This window comes from Cyanistes caeruleus, chromosome 15, assembly GCF_971803275.1.
Source record: "Cyanistes caeruleus chromosome 15, bCyaCae1.hap1.1, whole genome shotgun sequence".
NCBI lineage: Eukaryota > Metazoa > Chordata > Aves > Passeriformes > Paridae > Cyanistes > Cyanistes caeruleus.
This window is the reverse complement of record NC_141715.1, coordinates 7543713-7557425: the sequence shown is the minus strand read 5'-3', so window position 1 is coordinate 7557425 and position 13713 is coordinate 7543713. Positions and strand designations below refer to the sequence as shown.

The window sequence follows — 13713 nt, the reverse complement described above, 5'->3', positions numbered from 1 at the left end:
CTGGAGTCATGTCCCATCCTACAGATTGCATGGGCACTGCTTGAATTGCTGATGGAAATGGCCTTGGAATCTGATTTACCTGGTGGCTGCTGAGCCATGTCATAGCTTTTCCTTTTTACCCAGATGTAAAGGATGCAAAGAGATGCTAATAGCTGATAATAGACAACTAAAAACAAGTTTTACCTAGGAAATGTAAATTTAAATCTTCATGCTTCAGTGTCTTTCAGCCTTTTCTTTATAGCTGCACCCAAAGGTGATGCTCAAAGAGATGAGCTGGAGGCAGATGCCTTGGGTCTAATGCTGTGCCCAGGTCAGTCCTCTTGCACAGTTTTTTACCAGTATCAGGGTAAAGTTTTTGTCAGACAAGTAAGGACTCTTCTAGATCAGATTTAGGGGCTGAATTGCTGGGTTGGGGTTGAACCAAACAGAAACAAATACATGAGAAAGGTGGGCAGGCTTACGATAAAAGAAAGAAAAAACACCCTCACACTACTACACTGATGGGCACTGCACTGAGCCCAGTCTGCTGAGGACTCTCCTTTATCTCCAGTGGGCATGGATGGAGAACCCTTGAGGCTGGGGCAGGGGCCTGTCTGACTCCCAGCTCTGCCACCAACTACCCTGGAGAGAGGTCCTGAGAAGGAGCAGCCTCCAGGGAGTGTTGGGCAGCTTCCAGCCAGGGGTAACCCTTTGGAGTGGTCTGAGGCTTCACGTGGTCAGCTCTTTTAGGAGTGATTTCAGCCCTGTGATCAGCTCAGATCAGCCCAGCTCTGCTCATGGGTTACCCCAGCTGATGTGCAGACAGAAGACGGGAGGCCATGAGCGTTCTGCAGAATCCTTTACTGGCAGGCCTCAGCCAAGGGGCCAGAGACAAAATTCCACTGAACTGGGCAAAAGCTGGGGTTTTTATAGGGAAGAGGAGAATTGGGAAGGGCACCAATGGCCTGAGGCCGGGATAAGATGACCAATAGTTTACAAGGAGATAATATGGGGTCCTGAAGCAGGAAGGGGTCCACAGCTTAGTCACCATGACTGAGTAGTTTTGTCTTATCTTAGGGGACAGATCTGCAGGGAGGGAGTCTGTCAGAGGACTGGGCTTCCTCCACAGAGAACAGGCTGCTGGAGAGGCAGGTGAGCTGAGGCACTGCTGGCTTCACATTTGTGGCCATTTCTTCCATGCTTTACAGGCAGTTGCCACGGTCTCAGATCCCCTGGGGTTCTGTTGGAAGAGCACTACACCAATACAGTACAATTGTCCAGCAGCTGCTCCAGAAGCTGGGCGAGAATGGGGAGACTTCCTAGGCCCAGAAATCCTGAGAATATGGTTAAAACACAGGGACCTGCCCTCACAGACCTCTCTGTGTCCAGCTCTGTGGGGCTTTTGCAGGAGCTGCTCTATGGGACACACAGAGCTTCCCACAGAAATCGCTGTATCATTAACCTGAGCTTGGCTTTGAACCAGGGCTTTAAGAGTTTATGCAAGTAGTAGCTAAAAGGCATTTAATAGTGCACTACAGCCAGTAAGCAATGAATTATTTAGAATATTTTACTAAGAATAATTGCTGTTTTTAAAGAGATTTCCCCCCCCCCCCCCCCCATCTTCCCTGGGGCCTGGAAATGCTTTCATGGTAGTAATAGCAAGTAAGGAAAAAACCCCAAATACTAAGCCATCTAACAGAGGCTGCCTGGGATCAGCTAAACCATGATGCAGAGGAGGAAGAGTATCTCAAATGTGGTTTCAACATTTGTTTCTTAATTAAAGTAAACGTACAACCACAGACAATAAAGCAAACAGAGTGCCAAGAGCCAGGCTCACAGCCCAGCCAGTCCAGGCAGGATTGTGCACACTCTCACACACTTAAGGTTGTTGTAACTCCCCCAAAATGCTAAGAAAAAATAAATCTTGCTAAGGTACTCACCCTCAGCCTGAGATCCAGTGGGTTCTTCCCAACACAAAGCATGGGCAGTCCCTGCCCTGCCCTGGCACAGCTTCACCTCAGCATAGCCATGACACAACTGCTCCTAAACACATTTCCTGCATTTTGTCTTCATTTTAGCTCACAGAACTGTCAATAATAAGCAATTTATTTTTTTTTTCAGTTTACTTTGTACTTTCCTTGCTGCTGATCTATAACTGCTCTTTGCAGTGGGTGGGCTGGGGGCTCTGGAGCTGAATTTTGGCACAGAACTGTTTCCCAGTGGTCAGGGAGGAGCAACCAAAGGCCACAGCACCAGCCCTTGGATAGTGCCATGAGCTGGGGATGGCAGGATGCCACAGCCTGGGGACAGCTGGGGGGACAAGGCTTTTTCCTGTGGGTTCAGTGCAAGTTGCTCAAACTGCATGGAAGCCAAGGTTAGTGCTCATTTTACCCACCCAGCCCTGGTCCTGCTCAGGCCAGGGCTGAGGCTTCCAGCAGCACTTGGAGAATGCTCTGCCTACCCAGAGCCCCCTCTCCTGGAAATCCATCAGCTGCTTTTGCAAAAACAGTAGAAATGTTTGTTATTTATGTGCTGCACCAGGCTGTGAGCATTGCTGGGGGAAAAGGTGCAAGAGAGGAGGATCAGAGGCTCGCTGCCCAGTGACTTGAGAGGGGTTAAGCTCAAGCAGAGCTGTCCCTGGCTTTTGCTCACATGTTTTGGAAAATCACCCTTTCCCATAATTCCAGGTGAGAAAACTCTTTCTTCCAAACACAAGTGTGAAGGAGATGCTTCCCTCAGAACACTGCGGAGTCCAGAAGTGAAAGGGAAAACAAACCCACCTCCAATAACTCAGTTAAAAGAAAAATCCAGGGATTTTCCACCTGCCAGTCATTTCCTGTGGACTGCAAATGCTTCCTCTAATTAATAGTACTCTGCTCTGTGAGTGTCTACTAATGATAAGCTCCAGGCAAAAGACCCAGAGCAGGGAGCTCTCCATTGATCCTGGTATTGATTTTTTTATCTTTTTCCCTGTTGTTATTGTACATGCAAATGGCTGGTAATGACTCAACATTACGACCACTCTCTTCAAGTGACATTTAGGAAAAAATGATTGAATCAGAGGGTCTAATATGTTGCTGTCCCTCCCTGTCCCCCTTGCTGGGCCAGGCTTGCCCTGCAGTGCTGGCTGTGCCTCAACCCCCTCCTCCCTGGCAGCATCAGAGTGGGACAGGGCTCATTCACTGCTTATCTTTATTCTCACCAAAATTTTGCCCTCATGTGGACTGAACAAGGCACCCTGGTTCCTCCAGCCATGAAAACCCTCCATGGATGGGGAGTGAGGTAAGAGGAAGGCACTGACCCACCCTCAGCACCCTGCAGGCAGGGTCCCAAGCTGAGGGGAGATTTCAGCTCTGTAATGAAGCACAAAGCTCCAGTACTGGGAGCAGAGAAAAGTCATGTTCACAGGGCAGTGATTACACAGAACCTCTTTCAGTCATGTACCTTCAAACCAGTAAGCTGTTGGGGCTTTTTGGGGCCCTAATTTAAAGCCCCCTAAAGTAATCACTCTCTGCAATTTTAATATGCATTTTAGTTATCAGTTTGAATAAGAACATGGATTTATTCCTTTCCAGTGTTTTCTACTGCCTGCTTGCTTTGCCTAGGAAAAATAACACATTAAGTGACATATCTCTTTCCTTCTCTCTTCCTTTTGTACCTTTGCTTAGGACTAGTGAAAGCTGTGCTGTATTTTCCAAAAATGATAGCAAAGAACTGCTAGTTTTCCATAAGCCTCACCATTTTCTTGCTGCTTTTTCCCCTGTAACATGCAAACAATGAAGCTGTGTATCCAGCCCAACATGCTCCTGTCAACACAAACCAGAAGACTAAAAAAACCCAGAAACATCAAATAAATTTTGTTGAATCTCGTTAAAAGAAGAGCCCTGTGAGAAATGCCAGGTCTGGGTTTTGGAGGCGAGGCAGGACACCTGCAGTCTCTGGTGCTCCTCCATCCCAGACAGCTCTAGAGTTCAGCTGGAGAGTCAAAGACTACAGATATTCTTGGGAAATTCCTGACATTTTCTCCCTCTGGATGGGCCAGAAGTTATCACGAAAGCAGCCTTTCCTCTGGTGTTTTGGTATTTCTTTTTTGGGAGCCTCCTCAGTGCAGGCAGTGCCAAGTTTTTCCCTGTGGCATCCATCGCCCACAGCTCAGCTGGTCACGAGGAATGGCAGAAAACCCACTTAGATCCCTGGCTTTGCACTCAAGTAAGTACATTACTTGCTAAAAAGCAAGGCTTTGGGTTTTTTTTTTTTCCCAAAAAGTTTGTAATTCAGTTTTACAAACTGAATCCTGCAACTGGGAGATGGTTTATTCTTGTCCCAAAGAGCAGCCTGGCTCAGGAGGAGGTGGGGACACCTGGCTCAGAAATGGTCCCTGGCAGAACAAGCTGCCCCATCATGGGGTATCCCAGCACAGCATTTTATGGAGCAGATGGAAGAGCAGCTTTGTGGCTGGGGAAGATGTTGGGCGTGGGGTCAGACCTCGGCTTTGCTCCTTCACCACCCTGAGGAAAGGCCAGGGCAGGGCACAGTGGAGGTGTCCGACCTCGTGGCAGTGTCCATACAGCTGCCACAGCCTCAGCCCTCCCTGTGGCCACAGGGCTCAGCCAAAATGAACTGACCACAGCCCTGCCCCAGGAGCATTTGCAAAACCCGTGAGGTTTGAGCAAAGTGTCAGTGAGGTTAACAACAATAAAAGGAAGCTGTCATCACATGCTGTGCCTCATGGAAGAGGCGACCCCTGGCACCCCAGCCCAGGCAGGAGAGAAAGCAGTAGGTGAGGAGTGGGACAGGGGACAGGAGGAGCCCTGAGGAGCTGTGCCCATCCCTGGAGGAAAGCTCCTTTTCCCAGCTGTCTTTAAGGCACGCAGAGCTGTGCATGCCTCACACACATCACATTAGTCTGATGACTCTCCGAGCTGTCTAGACTGCTGTTGGAGCTGATAGGAAGCTGGCATCATCCGAGCTCTTTGAGCCTTTCTTGCTTTTTCTTTTTTTTAACTGGTAATAAGATTCTTTTCATATTATGCACTGCTGGAAAGTCCCGTTTGCATGCAGACAGCTGCTGTGTTTATAGACACCATCCAAAATGCAGCTAAACACGACAGCTCGCTTCAAGCCGAGCAGCAGGCATTTGTTACAGTGATCATTTCCAGAGGGATCGCAGGAGCTCTCAGCATTTTCCCTATTTTAAAGTCAGAGCCTCGTCCTTATGCAAAGACAAAAGTCTCACATGGAAACACGCCTTGGGAAGAACTGAAAGGGAAATAAAATCCTTAAAACTGAATGACAGCCTGAACACCAGCAGCTCCCATTAGTGTTTACCAGAAATACAAATGCTGAACTAAACAGGCTGTTCCCTGTGAGGTTTTGAGGGTCACTCTGAGAGCACAAGAAAGTCTTGAGCTTGCCTTTAGTGCTGAACAAACCCAATACTTGAAATCCTTCCTTGCTGATCTGTAGAGCTAAAATGAAACTAAAGTAGGGAATCACATCAAAACTGCCTCCATTAAAAGCCAAATCCATGAGATAGGCAGTTTGGGAGGGTTCCTTCCAAGCAATTTCCCCTCATTATATCACAGCAGGAGATACCTTATAGAAAAAAACAAAGGATGAGAGAGTTAATTTGAGCACATGTTTCCAGTGAAACTCCATTTCCCCCAAATGGAAACCCTACATTATAGCAAACAGGTAGATTATGGTCATGATAGAAAATACAGTTGCTGAGGGAGAAAAGCATCTCAGATTAAAGGTATTTGCATATATTTGGTGAGGATTCTTTTGTTGCAGAGTGATGCAGATGCTGCCTATGATGAAGCCTTTTTTCCCACCTCCCTATGCTGGTTTTGCCTTCATCCCAGCCCCTTCCCTCGGCAGTCCCTGTGCCCCAGCACCAGGTACAAAGCGGGTTTTAACCCAAAGCAGCGAGGTGTGGGAGCAGGAGCAGGAGCAGCTCGGAGCTTTTGTCCACAGCACGGTGCTGGTGACACCTCGGGGGCAGTGGGGTGCACAGCTTTCACCTAAAGCTACACTCACCCCAAGCGTGCATTCCCTCCCATATAGCCGAGTACACAGTGCCCTCTCCTGCCAGGAGACTGTCTTCTCAAATACTCCCCCACACTTGTTTTTTGCTCCCTTTTTAAAGGAATGCAAACCATGTTGTGGCTTGTTTTTATAAGATGTTGGTTACAAACTGTCATAGAGCTTGAAAAAAGGGTGGGATTTTTCCTCTCCGGGCGCTTTGGCTCCGGCAGCGGCAGCAGCCCCAACCCAGCCCCAGCCGTGACATCGAGCGGGAGATGGGCTGAGCCCTGCTCTGGAGAGGAGAGAAAAAAGGTCATTTCCCCCTTCCCAGCCATCCCCTAAACCCGGCAGCCGAGGCAGCTGCGGAGCCCCCGGCAGGCTGAGGGGGATGCTGCCTTCAGCTCCGGCCTGAGAAGAGCCAGGGAAGCCAAAAAGGGCTCTCGGCTCTTTCTGGGGTCACGGGAAGGAGACTCCAGCTCTGTTCTTCCAGCAGCTTCCAGCTGCCCAAAGGCAAGCACCCTCATTTTCTGTGCTGCTCTCTGGCTGCAGCCCTAGACCTTTATTTGTGCACAAAAACATTATGTTATGCAGACGGGCAATATCAAATATTCCTGAGAAGCCCCAAGGCTTAAAAAGCTCAGCTCCTTGTGGCATTGAGCCCCACACACCTGTTCCTCCTCTACTGGAATGTGGCAGCACCTTTGTATAAGAAAATGCATCACATAAAGGCAAACTAAGATTAAAAGTGTAATCAGATTTCAAAATCAAGTCATTTTGCTTTTTATTGTTTTGTTTCTATTTCTTTTTATAAAAAGATTGCTATCAAACAACACAAGATTGCTGCCAGGGGTTTAACAGAGGTCAGACTCAGGACACAAGCAGGTGCCTGGGTCCAGAGCCTGTCCCAGCCAGGGCTGGTCCATCCTGGTTCTTTCTCTGCAGGTGCACAGAGAACATTTTCTTTGTTTCCCTTTATCACTATATTTAGCACAATAAATAGTTCATTCAGAGTTAAAACACAAGTGGGATTTGAAAAAATAAAAAGCACAGGAAAATGTTTTTATTTTTAATTCAGGTGCAAGAGGAATACAAGAGATGAGGGTATGACATTCATTATTCCAACATCATGGAAGACCTCGCTGAAAAAAAAACCCAGCAAGAACAAAAGTTCTAATTCATTAATGGCAAACCAAGAGAGCATTAAAATCATTCGTTCCACACACAGCTCTGCATCCTGCAGAAGAGGGCAGCAGTGTTTCCCCATGCCAGGACGTGTTCTCCAGCCCAGCTGCACAAGGGGCTCATGGAGATCAGGGTGATTTGGGAGCACAGTGATGGCTTCAGGTCGTGCCAAGTCCAGCCATTCCAGTGCACACCTGGAAGTGCATTTTGAGCAGTTCTTGGCTACCTGCACAAACCACAGGGCTGCTTTAACAACCTGGAAGAGCTGAGCCTGGCACAAGGAGATGCCCTGCCAGCTGTGTGCAAGTCTCTCTGCTTTCTCCCTTGCTGAGCTCAGCTCTAGCCCCAGGCTGAAGGTGAGAAAATGCTGATTAACCCGGTTTACAACAAAACTCCAATGGTGGAGCTGAGAGGGACAGCCATTGGACAATGGCAGGTGGTGATGACAAGAGGGAATGGCTTCAAATTGGCAAAGGATGGGTAGATTTTACATATTTGGAAGAAATTCTTCCCGGTGAGGGTGAGGAGGCCCTGGCAAAGGTTGCCCAGAGAAGCTGTAGCTGCCCAGCCCCTGGAAGTGTTTAAAGCCAGGGTGAACCAAGCTTGGACCAACTTGGAGTAGTGGAAGGTGTCCCTGCCCATGGCAGAGATTGAAACTGGAATACCTTCAAACTACTTTTCAATCCCAACTATTCTATGACTCTCTAACTCTGTCACCAGTTTCTGTGTGAAGGAAGTTGTGAGTTTTATCCACACAGTGACCTCAAACATGCACGGTGCTGGGGCCGATCGACGTCCCTTTTGGAGCAGTCACATCTCATCTGTCTGCAGTGCAAATGATACCCCACAAAAAGGCACAGTGAGGGGACTCTGGGCTCTCTTCTAGAGCTCAGAGGCGATTCCAGGGGAACAGGCAGCTGGCACAGGACCAGAACCGAGGGAGGCTGAGTCCCACAGCTTGCCTGGAGGAACTATTTCAAGCATGTTAAATTTTAACCACACATGGCAGCATCTCTGCGCTCCAGGGAGAGGTCATAGCAGAGAATCACAAGCTCCATCCCAAGTCAGTCCAAAATAAGAAACAATTTTTCAAAACATCCCAGCTCTCTGCAAACTGAGAGTCTGGAACAGAGCTCTTCCTCTGCCTCAGGGCAAAAAAACCCAAAACCACAGCTCTTTTCATTGCTGACCTTTACATTGTCAGGAAACAAATACAAGCAATCTTCTTGGAGAAGCCATAGGGAAGGTGAAAGGAGAACATGGAATATGAATAAACATAAATCCAGAGGGGTGTGGGGGAGGAAATTAACATTATATGGTGCTGTGCCTCATCAAGATCATAACTGGGAGAGGAAGCACAGAGTAGATGAGATTCCAGCTGTGACACCCCACTGATTTTGTTCTGGGGTACTTTGAGTTTCTAATCTGGAGCTTGGCAGCCACCCTGTAAAAGAGGCACAGGACTAAGGGTTGCTTGTTCCCAAGGCCCAGCCCCACGTGCTGCAAACCTGCTGCCTCCAACAGCTCTCCCCACGTGAATCGGTTCCAATAATAGATGGGCTTGGGGACCAAGAGCGGAGGTCAGCTCTCTGAATTTGCCATCAAACTCCCCGATTTCACCCACATGGTGTTGTTTTAACAGCAATGGGGACCACAAGGTCAGACTCCTCCCAGTGCCTCAGCTCTCAAATGGGGTTCTCTTGGCTGCCCTGCTTCTCCACCCTGCCTCAACAGAGACGCCAGGCCAGCTCCCCCCAGGCTCCCCACGGCAGCAGTGCCGGGACTGCCTCCTCGCCAGGCAGATGTGCCTGTGGAAATCAGGTCTGTGCAAGAGCAGCTGCTGGGCAGCACAGCTGTGCCTGTCCTTTGGGGCAGGGAGAAAACAGATTAATCAATGAAACCGAATCCGGTTCATCAGAAACTACAGCCATCTGTCAGCTTATTAATAGGCACAGAACTCCTGTAAAACACTGCCATTAATACTCCGGGAAGATCTTTCTTTGGAGAAAATGTTTAGGTTGCAGCAACTGCAGCACTGGGTGGGGAAGGGTGGTTGATGGTGGAATTTAAACCAGTTTATTATCTCACTTCTGCAAAATCAAATTAGTGGATTCCTCCCCACCTTCCTCCAGCACAGCATCTTCCCCCTCAGACAGCTAAAGCCTTACTCACTTGGCTTTTATATATCACACCCCTGTCCTTCTTTAGATTCCCAAAACACTCACATGCCTGCTCATTTCTAAGGACTCTCCCTACTGCAGGGAGTGCAGGTTAAGGTGGGAAAGCATCTCAATAACCTCCCAGACCCAATTCTGCTAGGAACACATCCCAGCTTTGTCAGGTGGGCAGAGGGAAACCTGAAGAGGTAAAAACACAAACAGAGCAGCACTTAAAACAGCTCATTTTAATTTCTTACATCGTGAGACTGAACATGTGGGGATGAGGGAGACATGTTTCCAGATTATTTTAAACCATCTCTATTATTTCTGAGACATTTTAAACATTCTGAGACATGCATTTAAACTGCAAGGGTTGTTCTTCCTTTAGTTATAACCGAGTTATTTTTGTGCTGTGCTTGATTCTCTTGTGAGAACAGGCAGCTAAAATAAACACTCCATATCTATTCACATCAAAGTTTTTCCAAGAGGAATTGAAATATCGCTGATGTGGCCTATTTTTCCTTAACCTCCAGCTTCTTGTCCTTGAAGCTCATGACCGGAGGAGTCCCTCCCTTGCTGCACCGCTGCGATTTGCTCGCTCTGAAGCCGACGCCGTGGATGCTCCAGGGATGAGCAGCACCAGCCATTTCACATCCATGCCATTTTTCTTGTGCCTCACCAGCTGGATACAGCACAGCAAAAACAGACATTACAGGTCTCTCTCCCAAGTTGTGGGAAGGGGAATGCAAGGAGTTGTGTCCCTGATGCTGCAAAGGGGGCTTTCTGCTCCCCCTGCACAGCCCAGGGACTGGGACAGTGCTCCAGAATTCCTGTCCCAGCCAGGGAACTCAACCATTTAAGGGTGCTCAGCTCTCAAATGGACCATCTGCAGGTGTCAGACAACCTACAGCCCAAAGCTGGGGTAGGAAAGCAGCAGTAGCTCCTGGAGATGACAATAAACCAGCCATGATGACAATGAGAGTGGGCAGCAGAAGGGTACAGCAGCTCAAGGCCTCAACCTGCTGTGCACAGAAAGCAAAGCTGGAGGCTGAAATAAGATCTCTAGCAGAGATCTAGCAAAATGGACCCTTCCCAAGTACTCGAAAAGCTCCAAACAGTTGTGGGGAGGAAGAAAACTCTCAGGACCTGTGGCAAGGCAGAGCAAGGCACACACAAAAACAAGGTCCCCTCTCGAGCAGAAGAGTCACTGAGCGGGTGAGTGCTGGAGGCCAGGGACAGCAGGCTGGGCAGCTCACAGGCTCCTCCTCCTGAGGAACCACAATTGAGGAAAAATCTCAAGATATCTGACAAAACTTGCCTGGCCAGAAGACTCCTAAGAAACCAAGACAGCGCTAAGTTATGTTTTGTGGGATCAGAAAAAGACAGGACAGGTCCCAGGGGATGGCAGTGACAGCTTCACTTACCCTGGGGATTTGCCAGCAAACCCTCACAGCAGTGCCTGGCAGCTCTGAGGATGCTGATGGCAGACAAAAGGCTGAGTACAAATCTGGAATTGCAAGGTAAAGGATTTTAAACACCATGAGGCTTCAAGGAAGGCATCCCTTCCCGCTGTATGTGACCAGGAGCAGGGACTGCCTGTCAATGCCTCCTTGTACCCCTGGGCACAGCACCAGGATCCAGCATTACAGGATTAGGTAGGTGATTATTCAGTCATCCAAACTCATTTTCATGTAAGGTGCTCGAGGAACTCCAGAGCATCTGAAAGATTTTTTGCAGGGCTGCATGGAGCTCTTGAAAAGCCTCTGGTCTTTTGTGTATTTTCCCTTTTTGCCTTAATCCAATATCAAGCATTTCTCCAGGGAATAATGTGGAGACTGCTCAGCAGCATTAGCAGTAAGTCATTATTCTTTACAAATTGCAAGTCATGAATTTTAACAGCTCTGAGGAAAGTGTTCATTAGTATTTTCCCAATTTCTAAGATTAGAAATTGGAGATTTACCCATAGCTTGTTATCAATGCCAAAAGGCAGCAACATTTCCAGGCCTCATTTTCCAAAGAGTGCTGCTCTGCTATTGTCTAGTTAAAAGGAATGAATGTTTGAAATATAACATTGTTAATTAGTTAAAAGTTACAAGTATGTCATGCAAATTGACATAAACCAGAAAGTACCTCAACATGCTGCATTTCAACAGATGGCAAGAGGGTAATGTGAAATTACACTTTGCCTCATGTAAAGAAAAAGATCAATTTAATCTTTAATTTCTTAAATTATTCCTCAGTTTCTTCTTAGTAAAGGAACTGTTTGTAGGATTTTATTTTGGTTTTTTTTGTTTGGTTTTCTTTTACTATCTTTGCTGCATTCTTCTTCTGTGTTCCCCTGCAGCACAAGGGAACTGCAATTTAAGCAGAATCACCAGTGTCTCCTGAAATATGTTGCACTGCCATTTGCTGTTACACTACTGGAGTATTCCACTACAAAAACAAAACCCTAAAAAAACCAACCAACCCACAAACTGACTCCTTTGGCCATATGGTTATTTATACTTATTATAAATTAGGATAACTAAAAATTGCAGCTTTTAATACATAACACCAAAGACTGGAAACATACTGGGGGTGCCAATACTTGTATTTATGGGAACATATGTTTAAAAAGGCTAACTTTAAAAGACTAGAGCTTTTCTAAAGGGGAAATTAATCTTGTGCTTTACAGTATCTGTTTTTACCAGCCTGGAGCAGAACAGAGTGCTGCAGTTGGAGTTGCAGGGGATGCTTTGGAAACTGGGACAGCAGTCTAAGTGCTACAGGCTGGGGGAGAAGGAGATGAGAAATGCAGAGAGAGCAAAGGAAGATGCAGAGAGAGGAGATGAAACACTCAGTAATGGAATTTCTCAGAAAGAGAAATGGAGGAGTTCTTTGGAACCTTTTGGGAAATGCACAGGTGGAAATAAATAGGAGTGTGTCACTTGGAAGTGGAGCTAAACTGGGGCAGAAAGGCCAGTCCAGGGGTCAGCACATGCTCCTGCTGAGGTGAAACAGGAAACCTAACAGAAACCTTGGCTGTCGATTGTGCAGTGAGCAGTTGTTACAAACATGATGGGACCCCCAGGAGCTCTGTACTACCCTGCTAATGCCAGGGACACTTTCTCTTACCACTGGAAAAATCTTTGGAACTCTTGGCACTACCCCTTTCCAAGCCAGCCTGTGCAGTGCACTAGAGCAGCACTCTGGTATTTTTTGGGTGGCCTTGAGTGATGCTCCAAGTGCTCAAGTGGTATCACTAACACTTGCTGGAGTGTTTTAGCAGCCATCCCAGGGGTGCCAAAGGTCTCACCTGAGCTTTAGGAGAGAGCTGAGCTCCTACCTGCACACCCCAAAGCTGCTGTTTCAGGCAGACACAGAAACACGGAGATAGCACTGCACCTCCCTACAGCTCCCACCTGCACTGTGCCTGGGGTCAGAGCTGCTGTCCTTCTCACTGAAGGGATATTCTTCATTCATGGAGAGTGAGGTCTCTTACAAAGCCATTTGCAGCTCTGGATTATAATCAGCCTCCCTACAGCACTCCCATAAGAACACATTAGTCTAAGAAACAGAGTAACTACCTCGATAGGGCATTTATCACACAGAGTTAAGTATCAACAAAATAACCACTGCTCTTTTAACCCACTGCACAACTTTCACACAAACACAAATACCACATTACTTAAACCTGTACCAACTTCAAACTATACTTTGTACAATAAAAACATGTGGTTTGTTATTTGCTCTTCCAGACACATTAAATGTAAGAGTGGCCACCTACCTGAGAGGTGAGTGTCACCAAAGCAGCCGATGGTGTGTCAGCAGGAACCACACAGATGTTCTTCTTCCCCAGAGAAGAGCAAAGATTTTAAGATCAAATATGAATGACTCAAAATCACATCAAAATCAAAGTCTTACACTACAAGGCTCATGGAATGAGACAGCTCTGCTCTGTTCCAAGCCCCAGGCAGTATTGCAACTCTTCATTCCCAAGTGCCTCCTGGCCAACCCCTTCCACACACTCATGGGAGTGCATCGCTGAACAAGAGCCTGTTTCCCCAAGCAATCACAAATGAGTAGGTTTTTCATTTGAATTCCAGCACTTGCATTCTTCTTTTTTTTCTGCTCTCTTTTTTAGACCTCATTAGTATGAGAAAAATCAGCTTCTAAAGTCCCTCTTTCCTCAAAAAATATTTGAGTCTTGTTTAATCACATCATTCCCTCCTTACTTTTTAAAAGTTGTCCTGTTAGCATCAAGAATTTGCAAGATATATAAAGAAAAGGTATTGCTTAAGTGAGGAATGTTCTCAGATAATGCTTTGCAAAGCACTTCCCTGCTCACATATCCTGCCTATTTTTTTTGTTTGCTGTTGGTATAAAT

General features: G+C 47.0%; 1 pseudogene; it reads left to right on the top strand.

Moving 5' to 3' along the window:
- The first annotated feature begins 10428 nt into the window (after nt 1-10428).
- On the top strand, nt 10429-12317 carry LOC147650351 (rho GTPase-activating protein 24-like; annotated as a pseudogene).
- Nucleotides 12318-13713: the final 1396 nt, after the last annotated feature.